Genomic DNA, 13947 nt, shown 5'->3' on the forward strand with positions numbered 1-13947 from the left:
CCTCAACAACGCATGTTCTGGCGAAAAGACATCGAGGAAGCTCGTTTCGTTTAGTTCTTGGGTCGCTGTTAGCCGCACGGAAGTTCTTATTGTCTATTGATTGATTGTCGTTGTTGCTTTGTTGTTGTTGTAGTGTGGTCCATCTGGATTATTACGATTAGTTGTCGGGTCAATATTTATAAAGAGGAACGCTGCCGCGCTACAGCTCAATGATGAGGAAAGACCACCGTTACTTCTCAATGTGGCCCGGATTTCGAAAAGCTCCGCCGAAAAAACCTCCTGACTGCAAATCATCCAATGGGCACGGAAGTCGTGTAACACCCTGGATTAGGAGATGGTAGCTCTTGGTTGTCGCGCGAATGCGATCCGCTTGAGGAGTGCCAAGCATGGTTGCGGTTGACATCTGTGCCAAATGTCACATGAAATTATCGTTGGTGTTTGGTGTGTTGGCGTCTTTCTGAAGTACATATGTATAGTGCATTTGGCGATTTTTACGATAAGTGAAACTATTCAATAACGCGTCAGAGATCTTCCTGAAATCATTGGAATATTGGAAGGCAGAACCATTTTGAAAGATCATTTGGGCCTAAGAAAAGTGAAAGCACGATTGGTTCCAAAATCACCAATTTTTTCGAAAATCAGTGTCGCGGTAACGTCTGTGAAACAATGCTTCCCGACTACCAGGATGTCACGAAACGTGTTGTTACTGGCGAAGAATTTTAGAATCTATGTTTACCACCCGGAAACAGACGATCAATCGGCCGTATCGAAAAATGATGAAACGAATCGCCAGTTTCACAACATTGCTGTTACTTAGCTGGAAGCTTACTGTCCAACTAAAATATCTACTATGGCTTCCATTCCTCACCCATCTAAAAATAAAGACATTAACATAACCACACTTTATTTACTTGTCTAATTTTCACACTCCAAGCCAACACGAGAAAAAACGAAGAAACCAACACTCATAAATGTGTTTCCACTCATCTTTAGCGGTAATGCGACACCCACTAGTGCTAACCTTAAGTCTCATAGCAAATGCCACGCTTACAACAACAATACTACGCCACTTCCACCATTCCAACAAAAGCACTCATAGTCCATATTGCTCTACAAAACCAAAAAAAAGGAAAAAAGCGGAGCGGGAAAAGTGATGACGCTCGTGTGGCGTCCAAGCTGTTGGCACCGCCCACTTCGCTGTGAGCACAATTTGTAAGCTACAACTAAATCAACAACAATAATCCATGAATAAAACATAATGAGATGAGGGTGTGGATAAAAAAGCGCAGCCAGCCGAGGGGGAGCTCACTTACGAACATAAATATGTTTGATGCCTTAATTTTCACTTTTGCTGCGAGCAAATTCGAGCAATGCCATATCGGAAACACGTTACCGAGCTTAACGAAATGGTTAAATTGGATTAAATAAATGAGTTTTAAAGTGTTTCTTCTTCTTTATTGGCGCAGACACCGCTTACGCGGTTATAGCCGAATTCATAACAGCGCGCCAGTCGTTCTTCCTTTTCGCTGTTTGGCGCCAATTGGAGAATCCAAGTGTAGCCAAGTCCTTTTCCACCTAGTCTTTCCAATGACTGCTTCCCCGGAGGGTAATGCGTCGTGGATGGAGCCATGTGTAGAAGTTCACACAAGTAAGGAAAGTTCTCTGAGCGCCATTTACTTGGAAGATACGATTATTTTTCATATAGCGCACGCAGCCTCCGATTTCCGTTCTTAAACCAAGTATCCTCTGGGTAGCCAAAAAACAAGGCGAGCTAAAATGAGAAGGCGAACATCCTTACCCACTCCTAACGAAAAGAAGAAAACAGCCGGGGTCATGTTCAACACGAGAAATTCCGACCAAATATACGATGTTATGACAGAAAGGCGGCATCTTTTCCAAATTCTACTCATAGATCACTAGGACCTATCATTGGATCGCGGCCAAGTACAATATTCTTGATTCAACTAATGTGATAAAAGTCCAATACCCCGAAATGAGACTCGCTTTTGATCGTTTCGCTCTTTTTAAGATAACCTTCACTGACTATCTCTCACGTAACGACGTCCTTGGAGTCAAATGACCGTCCATAGCTGAAGAAGAGATCGTGTTGTCTCGCGAATCTAGACTGGCGCTTATGTAACTTCGTTTGGATACTGTAGAAGATTAAACTACTACCGTCCATCTAATCTACGTCCTACATACTACACACTATGACTTTAACCACTTATGAAACCAACTCATCTACTTAACACTATTTTCCCAATGACCCGTCCCAATCGAAATACCTCACCAAAAAAAAGGTCTAGATAACCGCTAACCCTTTGATTGGGTCAGGAAACTTGATTGATTTACTGGAAACACAAACTCTCTAGATTAAGTTAGATGACGTTAAATCGCTGATTTCTCGCATAGAATCGATTATCCCAAAAATGCTTGTCCGTTATCAAGCACAGAACTCCTAAGTATGGATTAAAAAGACGGTCACATATTGACAGAACGCCTAGAGCCTTTATTGAGGTGGCAAATATCTCCAGCCGAGCTCGTAAAAAGTATGGCAACCGATATGCTTTAACCTTAGTCTGACGAAAGCTGGACAGTGGAGAATGTTTCCACCTCAACTTCCTCAATGCAACTTTGACAAGTTGCATCCTTCAAAATCTTTACACCTGAGTGCCAATGGGACAGTGCCCAGTTAGGATGCCTATCACTTCGGTGTTAAGAGCCTTGCTAAGTTATAGCAGCCAGAAGGCTTTCGCAACCTCATAAGTACTGGTTGTTGACTAAAGCTTGCTGAGCACGCGCGAGACCTGTGATTCCAGTGACCGAATGCTCGAATGAAGGGAAACCCCTACGATTTCCCATTCTGATGGAATTTAGGTATGGGTTTTTCGGTTTTAAAATTTCTGACGGTTCCGATGTGGCAACTGCTAGTGAAATTATGCACTGCTTGATTAGCTTTGAGCTCACTATCAATAAGCTCAAGGCCTGTATACCAGCTCTGCTTTCCAAAAAGAAGCTGCACTTCGTTCAAGTCCATCTGCTGCTCCTTTGTTGGCTGCTACTCCTGCTTGAAAGACACAACAATGGTCTGGCTGTCTGAAACAAGAGACTCCCCACCAACCTTCTGCTTGAGCTTCGATTCATTCATGAAAAAACTCACTGCGCCTCCTCTCCAGCTAATCCGCCTCATCGACAGAGAGATATATCTCTCACAGGTATGTGCACAGAAAAGATGCCGCTAGGAGTAGGCTCCGCCGTGTGGTGGTCAAAGTTATCAGCGACGTAATCGAAGTGAGATGATTCCGGAATATCTTTAATGGTGGATCCTTATAAGGTTCATTTAAAGGGTGATCCATTTCGAGGTTCCCTACTTTAAAAAAAAAACTTCAAATTTAATAGGAAATGTTTATTATCATTCGAAAGAACATTCCTTGGTATTTATTTTTTGAAGATTATCTCTTTCAAATGTTTCCCGCGGCTACGTCTCAGATGGTCCACCCGTTGAGTCCAATTTTCGATGACTCGTTCGAGCATTTCAAGTAGTAACTGGCGAATGACACGCTTGATGTTTTACTCGAAGGCCTGAATCGAAGCGGGATTGTCCGCACAGACTTTAGACTTTAAATATCCCCACAGGAAAAAGTCTTACGGTCAATCGTCTTGTTAAAACAAAATGTCGCCGAGATCGCGAGGTTCAATTTCAGACATCAAATAGTCGGTTGTCATGGCGCGATAACGGTCGCCATTGACGGTTATGTTCTTAACGGTATCATTTTCGAAGAGATATGGATTGATGATTCCACCGGCCCACAAACCACACCAAACCTTTCTTTTTCTGGATGAAATGGCAGCTTATGAATCTCTTCAGGTTGTTCTTTGTCTCAAATGCGGCAATTTTGCTTGCTTACATACCCATTGAGCTAGAAATGGGCCTCATCGCTAAACAAACTTTTGCTCAAAAATGTCGGCTCTTCTTGAAACTTTTCAAGAGTCCATAGAGCGGAGGGGAAAGTAGAGCGGCTTGCACAAGCTGTATTTTGTACGCTTTCAATTTATGTTCTCGTTCCATATGTCAGTCCGAGTTGCTACGAACGGCGCCGCATCGGCTTTCCAAGGTCTTCGTGTACACTCTCAGCTACGCCTGCTATATTTTCTTCACTGCATACTGGACGTGGTCTATTCAGTCGAATATTATGCAATAATGAATGCTGGGTCTCAAGGTGGCTGATGGTGTTGCAAATAGTACGCTCAGTAGGCCGATTATGTTGACCGTAAGTTGAGCGAAGCGCGCGAAACTCATTCTTTACAGAACGTGAATTTTCGTAATGAAGTTGAACGATTTGTAAACGTTGTTCAGGCGTAAGTCTCTTTCTTTGATAAAATGCCAAACAATACTGAACAAAATTAACATGACAGCTTGACAAGACACACACGTGATAACTCAAAAAAAAGGTTATTGAAAAAAGTACCACTACTTGAATTCCCCGTCAGTATGCCTGAGCGGATGAACGGTATCAAAATTTTCCTTACTTGCCCTAGACCTCATACCAGAACCTACAAACCTTTGCACCTGAAGGTATTTCGCTGGCTTTGATCCTGGTTAGATACAAGAGTATGAAATGTTCAGTTATACCCGAACCTAGCCCTTCCTTACATGTTTAATTTATTGTTGGTATTGTGAAGAAATTGAGTAAAAAGTTGTCGCACAAATTTGACAGCAAAACAAGTCAATAAAGCACCGTCTACCAAATGAAATTGTTGTTGCAAGGCACATACACGCATACAAGCTCACTACCAGTTAACCAAATCAATTAAAAAATACAAATTGCTACATTAATTGCCATTTATTGATTGAGAGAATTCGCGACATCATTCCCAAGAGTCGTCATTGCACTCGTCGCGCATTTAAAACAGCAATAAACTATCGATTATCATTTACACAGAACGAACATTTACGACTTGAAAGCCGAGAGCCGCGAGCCGCATGAAGACATTATTACAACTCATTAATGTTGAAATGTCAGACGGCGGTTGGGCGGTTGGGCGATTGCCATATGCAAATTTGCGAATATTCACAAATATTCAATACATACTCCATTACATATATAAGTACGTAACTGTGTCTTTATATACTAAAAATATATAAATTTGTATTGCGAGCTGTTTGCGATTATGTTTGGCGATAAGCGCAGCGTAAAGAAAGCAGCCCGAATGCAACGCTGCGCAACCACTGACAGCTGCGCTGAATGATGAGCCCAAACATTGCACATGACAAGCGCGATCGACGACGCTGTGGTGCTCCCACGACGCTGCAGTTCATTGATTGCCGATCGGCCGATTGATCTGACTGCAAACACAAACACACACGCACACACAAATGAGACAAGTGGATCCGTAAGAGTCAGCGGCGGGGTGGGAACAGTAGCAGCGCCTGACGGCTGTCACTGCCACTGCGATACGCCGCCAAAAACGCTCGCGCGCACAATATTGCCCAAAGCGCGATCAACGATCTCCGATCAACGATCGATGCGTGCATGCTTGAATAGTCGCCGCGCTGCCACAACCGTCCTCCCCCCACCTACGAGACGTGCTGCCGTATGCACCCGCCGCTCGGGTATTCTGTTGAAATCCGAAAAATGCACTCACCCACCTGAATCCCTAATTAGCCAGTGTCTCCTGTGTTTTTGTCTGCGCCGCTTGTTGCATTGATCGGCAGTCGGCTGGCGACGAGCCGCACAAAATAACTTTGTGAATTAATTAATTACAATTTTATTGCTGGCATTATATTGTTTTATTAGTCGAAATGAGTATGGGAACCCAAGCGATTCATAATTTCGGCGCTGTGCTACAGTTCATAAGCCGAATTCCTTACAGCCGGCGACGCGCCTGCCTCCAACGAGCGTATGTGTGTGCGTGCATGCCTTTGTTGTCGAAAATCTTGCCGCTTCTCCACTTGCACGCTGATCACAATGCTCCGCCGAGCTCAGCTTGCTTGTAAGCGACACTCATTCCCATGGCTTATAGACACGTACATACGTTCGTATGTCCCCTCGTGGTAGGAACGCATGCGCACGCCTGCCGTTATGCATTTTTCATATACAATAATATTATATATTAGCTGTTTTCATACTTATAATGGCTTGCATGCCCCAATGAGCGACTTAATGTCTCAATTCAGCGTCTTCAAGTCGTTCTCATTGATTTCCTACGTTGATTGCTGCCTACCCGTTTGCGGTCTAACGTTCGTGCAGCGTACTCGTCGTAGGCTTGCTCGTATTTGTTGTCATCTATGTGATTTGCTTTATGACAAATAGTATTCTTTTAGAACTGCCGAAACGTTCAATTATTGCTTTATAATAATTCCACGTGATCACCGTCATCAGCGCTGTGTCGATCGACGTTCCTTTCGTCGGCTTCTAACAACGGCCGACCGTTCGGCTGCCATTTACAACAACGTGTGGCCGTTGTGGTCAGCGAGCTGCAACGCAATGTCGTAACTGACGAGGGCGGTTCGAAAAGTTCTAGAATTGTCCACAATGAATTTATCAGACGACACCATTATTGTACCTCCTCAAGGCAGTTAGGTTTACGTAAGGGAAAATTAAGCTGATTTATAGCCTACCAAAGAATACAATCTAAGTATCATTCTTAAAATGTACTTAGTGAAACGTTTTGTTGGAAGGACTAAGAGGAATAGAAATTGACATCTTTGGAAGAAACTGAGAACGTCCTCTGATCTTAAACAAAACTCACCGATCTAAACAGTGTTTTTCTTCCTCTTTATTATGCGGTTATAGCCGAGTTTACAACAACGTACCAGTCGTTCTTCCTTTAATGGTTGGTTGACCCCAATTGGAGATTCCAAATGTAGCCACGTCCTACTCCACCTGGTCTTTCCATCGGACTGGACGGAGACGGACGGAATTCAAACAGAGTTAGATCGACGAAATAACAGCCATTGGTCGGATAAAATCCGGTCAATTCAGGTAAGGTTGAACCCGCTATCTTGGGAATTGTGTCAGTGTCCTCAGAACAATATGCCTCATGAATTTTCACCCTCATTATAGCAGTGTGTTTGGATACTTTGTATTATTGTCCAAGTATCTACGAGTTTCTTGATAGAAGATGAACCGTGTGAATTCACTAACAACAATAACATATTCATATCAACAAAATCTACGGAAGAAACCAAAGGGTTAAGTTTTTTTTGAGAGGTTTAAAATTGGTAATCTTCAGGATCACTAAAAACAATGGCATATTTATGTAGATCAATAAAATCTACGGGAGAAACGAAGCGAAGGAGTTGGGTTTTTTAATAGATTCGAAACTGGAATTTTTAAGGAAACTGAAAACAATGGCTTATTCAGATCAATTAAATCTCTGAGAGAAACCAAAGGAAAGAGTTGAGTTTTTTTAAGCGGTTCAAGGCTGGGAACTTTCATGATCACTAAAAACAATGGCATATTTAGATCAATAAAGTCTCTGTTAGAAAGATTTGAGGTTTTGAGAGGTTTAAGACTGAGTGTCTTCAAGATATTCAGGAGATCTTCCGTCATCTATTCCTATTTTAAAGCTGTTGAAATGATCTTTTGAAGCTAAGTCTTGATTCTGTTATGAGGACCATTTTACAAATCCTGTAGTGCTAGTCAATTCATTAGTAATTAGGAACTAGCTAATAATTAAACTCACTTTTTCATTAGAGAACTGTCTTCACTTATATCCATGACTTAGAACTACGATATAGATAGATGAAAGGTTCTTCAGCGGAAAGGATCTCTATAAAATCTAACTCACAAAGCCTATCGACCAACAGGTAATCACAATTTAAGGAGCCTTAAGATACTTTTCTTTATAAGACTTTTCGCGAATGTAAGTGAGGCAACATATTCAGTGATACTGAGCCAATATATCCTATTGAGAGCTAAAAAGAGCTCTGGAGCTACTGGCAGTGCAACCCTGTTTTTATCTCCCTCTTTCTTGGTACAATGTTCTATCAAGCCAAGAGGACCTTTATAGTTCTCGTCACCATTTCTGAAAAAAGGTAGCAGCTGTAACACAGACTTATCGAACTGCCCTCGTATTATTGCTCCTGTATATTTTATTGCATTTTAATATGTGTACATATACATATATACATATGTATGTATGCAAGCGAATTATATATTTTCTATTTTCACGTAAATTTTCTTACTCAGAATCGGCACCATCGCCGAAGCATGGCCGGTGAATATTTGATTTGATTTTACCCTCTGCACGAGTAAATTGAAGTGCCAATAGTCGGTTCTTCAACTCTCGTCTGCCATTTTGACGCGGAAGCCATTTGTCAAAATACGTCACATTAGTTTATGAAAGCCAATTAAATGTAATGGTTATAATTTTTATTAATTATTTGGAAAACAATGCTCACCTAGCTGCGAGTCATGTGTTTGCAGGAATTAAAAGCGGGTGTCCGGATGTCTGGCGAACCGTTCCATTGTTGAATGTGAAATGTATGGACACGACGCAAGATCGTGTATAAGTATACATAAGAGGTTTTGTATGCATGTTTGCGGTGCATTGGAAGAAAAGTGAAATGATTTTCCTTGACGACGCCGACAAACAAAGTTTTCCCTACGAAATGCAAATAGGTCGGTATAACTTTTGAAGCTAGGTGGAATCGGTGATATACTTGAGAAATTTGTCGTTGTCATTATTTTTATTATTTACGTTTTAATGATGACAAGTGCATCCGATGCTCAGCCAGCAGGTGTTTCCTCAATTATGATGCGGTGGCTTGTAATGAAGTCATTACACAGAGAATTAATGTTGAGGACGGATATCCATAAAATAACTACCGTGGTTGTTGAACAAAAAACCAAAGAGTTGTTGGACTGATAATCTTTTGGATCCAAGCTGTCGTTCTTCGTTTTTTCTTAAATATAAATATTACCATTGACACGAACAGCAAGCTTATTGTTCGTTCTAATAATATATTCCATTCAAAGATCTAATAAGTAACACAAAATTCTTCCATTGCAGCGATTATAGTTATTTCATATCATCGGTGCGTTAGCAGCTGAGATTGTGGCACCGGATCTTCGAGTTCGGATATTTATAGGGACTGGTTTGCCATAGAAAATGTATTAGTTCATATAGCTGAGTTTATAACAACGCACCAGTCATTCTTCCTTTTCGCTGTTTGGCACCAATTGGAGATTCCAAGTGTAGCCAGGTCCTTCTCCACCTGGTTTTTTCAACGGAGTGGAGGTCTTTCTCTTCTTCTGCTTCCCACGGGGAATACTGAGTCCAATACTCTCAGAGCTGTTGTGTTTTTACACATTCGGACGGCATGATCTCGCCAGCGTAGCCGCTGTCTCTTAAATTCGCTTAACTACAAGTATGACAATGTCGTCGTATATCTCGTACAGCTCATCGTTCCATCGACTGCTGTATTCATATTCTCAAAGGACCATAAATCTTCCGCAGAAAAGCGGTCGCTCTTTAGAACGCTGCCATTCAAAAACTATTCATTATACTACCTTGCCAATTTCACAGGATATTTTTAGAAATATTTAGAAATATAACATAACCGTCCTTAGGTTAGGTTATGTTAAGAGGACGATCCTAACAAAAATCTAACTTAGACAGCTTAGAACACCGGTAATGAGACGGCTTACGTCAGTTGCGTCTTTGACTTCTGGTTCGCCGAAGGTAAGACTGCCGAGTTTTTTTAGCCTCAGTCGTGTAAAGGCTGGACAATGGAAGAGAAGTGCCTAGATCTTGGCACTTTACGCTCCTCCAGACAACTTTGACAACTAGCGTCCGACAAGATTTTTAGCCATACCGCATGAATACGTATTGGACAGTGTCCAGAACTAGTAGATATCCTGCGTTCTGCTAGACCAAAAGTTTCTCGTAGTTGCACAGAAGCCAGCGACCGCTAAGCGCACTCGAGGTTCGTTGGTCTTCCGTTGGTCAGTGATTGAGATCCAACTCGGTCCCATTCCGATATGAGCAGGGCTTTGCAGTTGCCAGCGATTCCGCTGTGACCAGGCACCCAAACGTGACTGTAGATGAAGTAGCTTGATGCTGCTTCTAGTGAGGATAGACACTCATTGACTATCTTTGAGCTCAAGAGCCCAACCTATCTTTACTTCGACGATTCTTTTAAGATAGGATTATCGTAGGAATCTATTTACAATACGAAGTAAATATATTTAATTATAAGGGTCCATTCTCCTCGGAAGAATCCCTCCTATAACTTTTTCAAATAACTAACGAAATGGCTAACTCCAACTGCTCATCCGACCGATAACTAGGTTACAGAAAAAAATTACCCTTGACATGTTGTGTTACTTTAAAGTTCCAGTTTTTCGCTATTTCTGGATGAAATCCACCTTCTTCGACCACGTCAATCAGATTTTCGGTAAAGCCAAACATAAAACGGAGCGGATGCTGGTGTTGATCGCGGAATTCCAGACCGACGTTAGTTTTTCAGAAACTTGTATATTTCGCTTCCTTTGAGATATTTTACAAGGAATCTGTCGAAATTTTTAGTTTTACAAAATCTATTTAAAGTTCCTCCAAATAAAATTGATATCAGTCTTTTTCTTTAACTTTCGAAGATGGCGTAGTCGATCATAGAGCTACTCGAGTGTAGCTCTAGCTGTATAGATATTCAATCACTTGGATCCTCACTTATTTGTGTGCTTATGTAGACTTGGAAATTGGAAAGCTGATCAGCTGGTAAGGAAAGGCTAGTACCTATGAAAATTTGTATTGACTAGCTAGTAATCCTCTTGTGTTCTACTACTAGATAGCTGAACTTCGAAGCTTGGTCAACGCTGGCCCACCATCGGTACTAGCGCTGTCACAAATGCCTTTTAGCATAAGATTGATCGCAGAAGATCTAGTGATCTCTTTGCCCTCAGTTCTTGCCTCTCCTAGTTGTGGGAGTTTCAATATGCCATCGCCTTATTGGAGTCCATGCAGTAAGGTTGGGAATCTTACCAGCCGCTGTTTGGAAAAAGATGAGGTGGAAACAACTCAACCCTTCCTTCTTGACTGTCTCTCGTTTGCGAAGTCAAGACTTAAACACTTGGGAGCGTATACCTTCAGACATCCCACCGAACTGGCGGAAGTTGAAATTAAGCACCTATGAAAATTTGTATTGCTTCTAAGTGTTTTCTATAAGTCTATAAGTTTGAACACAGAAGTTCTTATTTTCTATGGCTTCACAAAGGACTACATATACCAGTCTACGTGCGATCATCGATCAGAAGAACGAGGAGACCAGGGACAATTTTGATTCTTCCGAGAATAGAGTTCTCAGGGGGGAACCGGTGTTCTGCAGCAATGTTTAGTAAGTAGATTTGTTTCTCAAAGAAGTGACTACAATCTTCCTCGAGCCCTGATTTTCTCTCTGCGGCCCTGCTCTTACCTAAACCCCTTTACGCATTCAATCATTCGCATATGGAAGTATTCTGTTATTTGCAACATAAGCACAAATCTTGCAACATTTGCCTGCCGCACACCCTTCTGCGTCAAGTTGCTCGCACGAGTAATCGATGTTTCGTCTTTTTGAAAACAGTAAAGTAGAGAATATAGTGAACGGAACAGCAGCAAAAAGGAAGGCGTTACCACGCCTCAATGACAAATTATGACAGCACGCATTTGTTGTGATTTATTACGTTGCCGATGCCACCGTTGCGATGCGTCGATGCTGCGGTCGCTGTCAACACTGACGACCGATTTGACTTGACTTTGTTGCCATTGCCACTGCTGCGGGTACTAATGCTGTTGTTGCTAAATTGCTTGTTGTTGTTGTTGTTGCTGTTAATTTTGTTGTTATTGTCGCTGGCAGCGATTGCTTTGGGTGGTGCGGCACGATAGGAAAAGCTGCAAAGTGAATGAAAAAAAAATTAAAATAAAATTGAAATCAAAATAAAATCTTTAAAAACGCGCAACTGACACAGGAAAGAGAGAGGAGCGATGAGAGGCGTTGCTTTGCTGCAACATTTTGGGCATATGGCCAGTGACGCGCACAGCAGCACACACACATATGGCACCTCCGGTGTGTGCTAGTTCATTCGGAAACTGTTTTTTAACGAGCCAAAATGGGCGAGTGAGTGCCTCCGAAGCGCGGTTGAGTGCCGACGCCGTCGACTGGAGCGTGTTAATCGTCGCTGTGACGCTTTTTAACCGCTTCCATATTCACATATGTATTTGATCAGCCTTCCGCCTTCCCTTCGAAACTTTCTTGTGTGTTGTTGTTGTTGGCGTAGTGTTAATGTGTCGCACAAAATTAAAAGTGCAACATAATGTGGCATTAACGAGCACTCCTCACGCCGTAGGTAGTAGTGCTGCCACATCGCCTCGTACGTTGCCATAATTAATGGCAAAATAATGTAAAACGATAAACTTACGAGTACACACGACGGTGGCGGTTAACGAGGGCAATAAGTTGAACAATTGAAAATGTGCCATATTTGCATTTTAAAGAATAAACGCATTTTAATTTCCCACAAGAACAAATAATTCTTCAAATAATTCACTTTTACATTGATCCACGCACACACACACGCACACATATATGTAGAGTTATACCTACCACCAGCAGCAAGGTGATACATTAGCAGGAATCACAGACAAATGCTAATAGTTTAAGGGGAGTAGCAAATCTGCAATAAAGCTGTTCATAAATCTACTGCACAGTGGCATCATTTGGTCAATTATCACGACAAATATTCATAGTAATTTTATTGAAATTTCCTAACGAATAAATACTTTCATTGTTCTTGAATAAAATTCGGTTTAGTGGATGAGGTGTTTGCCAAAAAACCACCTAACTTCATAAGGTCCAATCTCCTATAAAAAATGATATGAATAATAAATATGCGGGAAATGTTCTACGGTTTATTCTGAACAACTTTGCCTAGGAGACTGTAAGTTAAATCCGGTGTCGAGATAGCAATTGTTATGGCGAAGTATTTTAGGATCATTAACATTTTTTGTCAGTTTTTGAGATAGCCGAAAGAAAATTTAATCGCAGGTGTAGGAGAAACTTGGCTAAATTGTCTTGTCCTCTGTGAGTAACAAATAGTAAGACTTTGTTAATAATTTTAAAATTATTAACTTATCCTTAAACATCTATGTATGTCGTCCCCCTCAAAGTAATCCCCATTGGCCAAAATACACTTGTCTTCTTCTTCTTTATTGCCGTAGACATCGCTTATGCGTCAGTCGTTCATCCTTTTCGTTGTTTGGCGCCAATTGGAGATTCCAAGTGTAGCACGCCTCTGCACCATACATACATAGCAGGACAGGGATGATGATTGACTTGTAGAGTTTGATCTTTGTTCCTGGAGAGAGGATTTTACTCCTCAATTGCCTACAATTGCCTTCGAAACAGTTGTAAAAGTCAATTTCCGGAATAGCCTTCAAATCGCGTAGCGATTCATGTTTAATGTCTTCAATAGGCTCAAAACGGTTTCCCGGAGTGATCATTTGAGTTTGCTGAATAACCAGTAGTTACACGGAGCTAAATCAGGTGAATACGGTGATTGCGGCACGATATTGTTTGAAAATTTGGCGAAAAACTCACGAAGAATCAATGCAGTATGCGACGATACATTATCGTGGTGAAAAACCCGAATAGCAACCCGATGAATTTACGAATAGCTTCGCGCTAAGGACGCATAACACGCAAGCAGTATTTCTTGTAGACAGTTTGGCCGGTCGGATGTAATTCGGAGTGCACCACACCTCGGTAATCGAGAAAACTGTTAACATAACCTTGATTTTTTACCTGCTTTCAGGTGTTTTTTTCGGCTTCGGCTTATCTTTGCACGATATTCGCCCGATTGATTTCTGTTTCCAGGTCGTAAGCATAGATCCAAGACTCACCGCAATTAATAATACGTTTCATGACATTCCGGTAGTTGAAAAGCGTTGTTTCACAGCCGTTAA

Source organism: Bactrocera neohumeralis, chromosome 4, assembly GCF_024586455.1.
Source record: "Bactrocera neohumeralis isolate Rockhampton chromosome 4, APGP_CSIRO_Bneo_wtdbg2-racon-allhic-juicebox.fasta_v2, whole genome shotgun sequence".
In the NCBI taxonomy this organism is placed as follows: Eukaryota; Metazoa; Arthropoda; class Insecta; order Diptera; family Tephritidae; genus Bactrocera; species Bactrocera neohumeralis.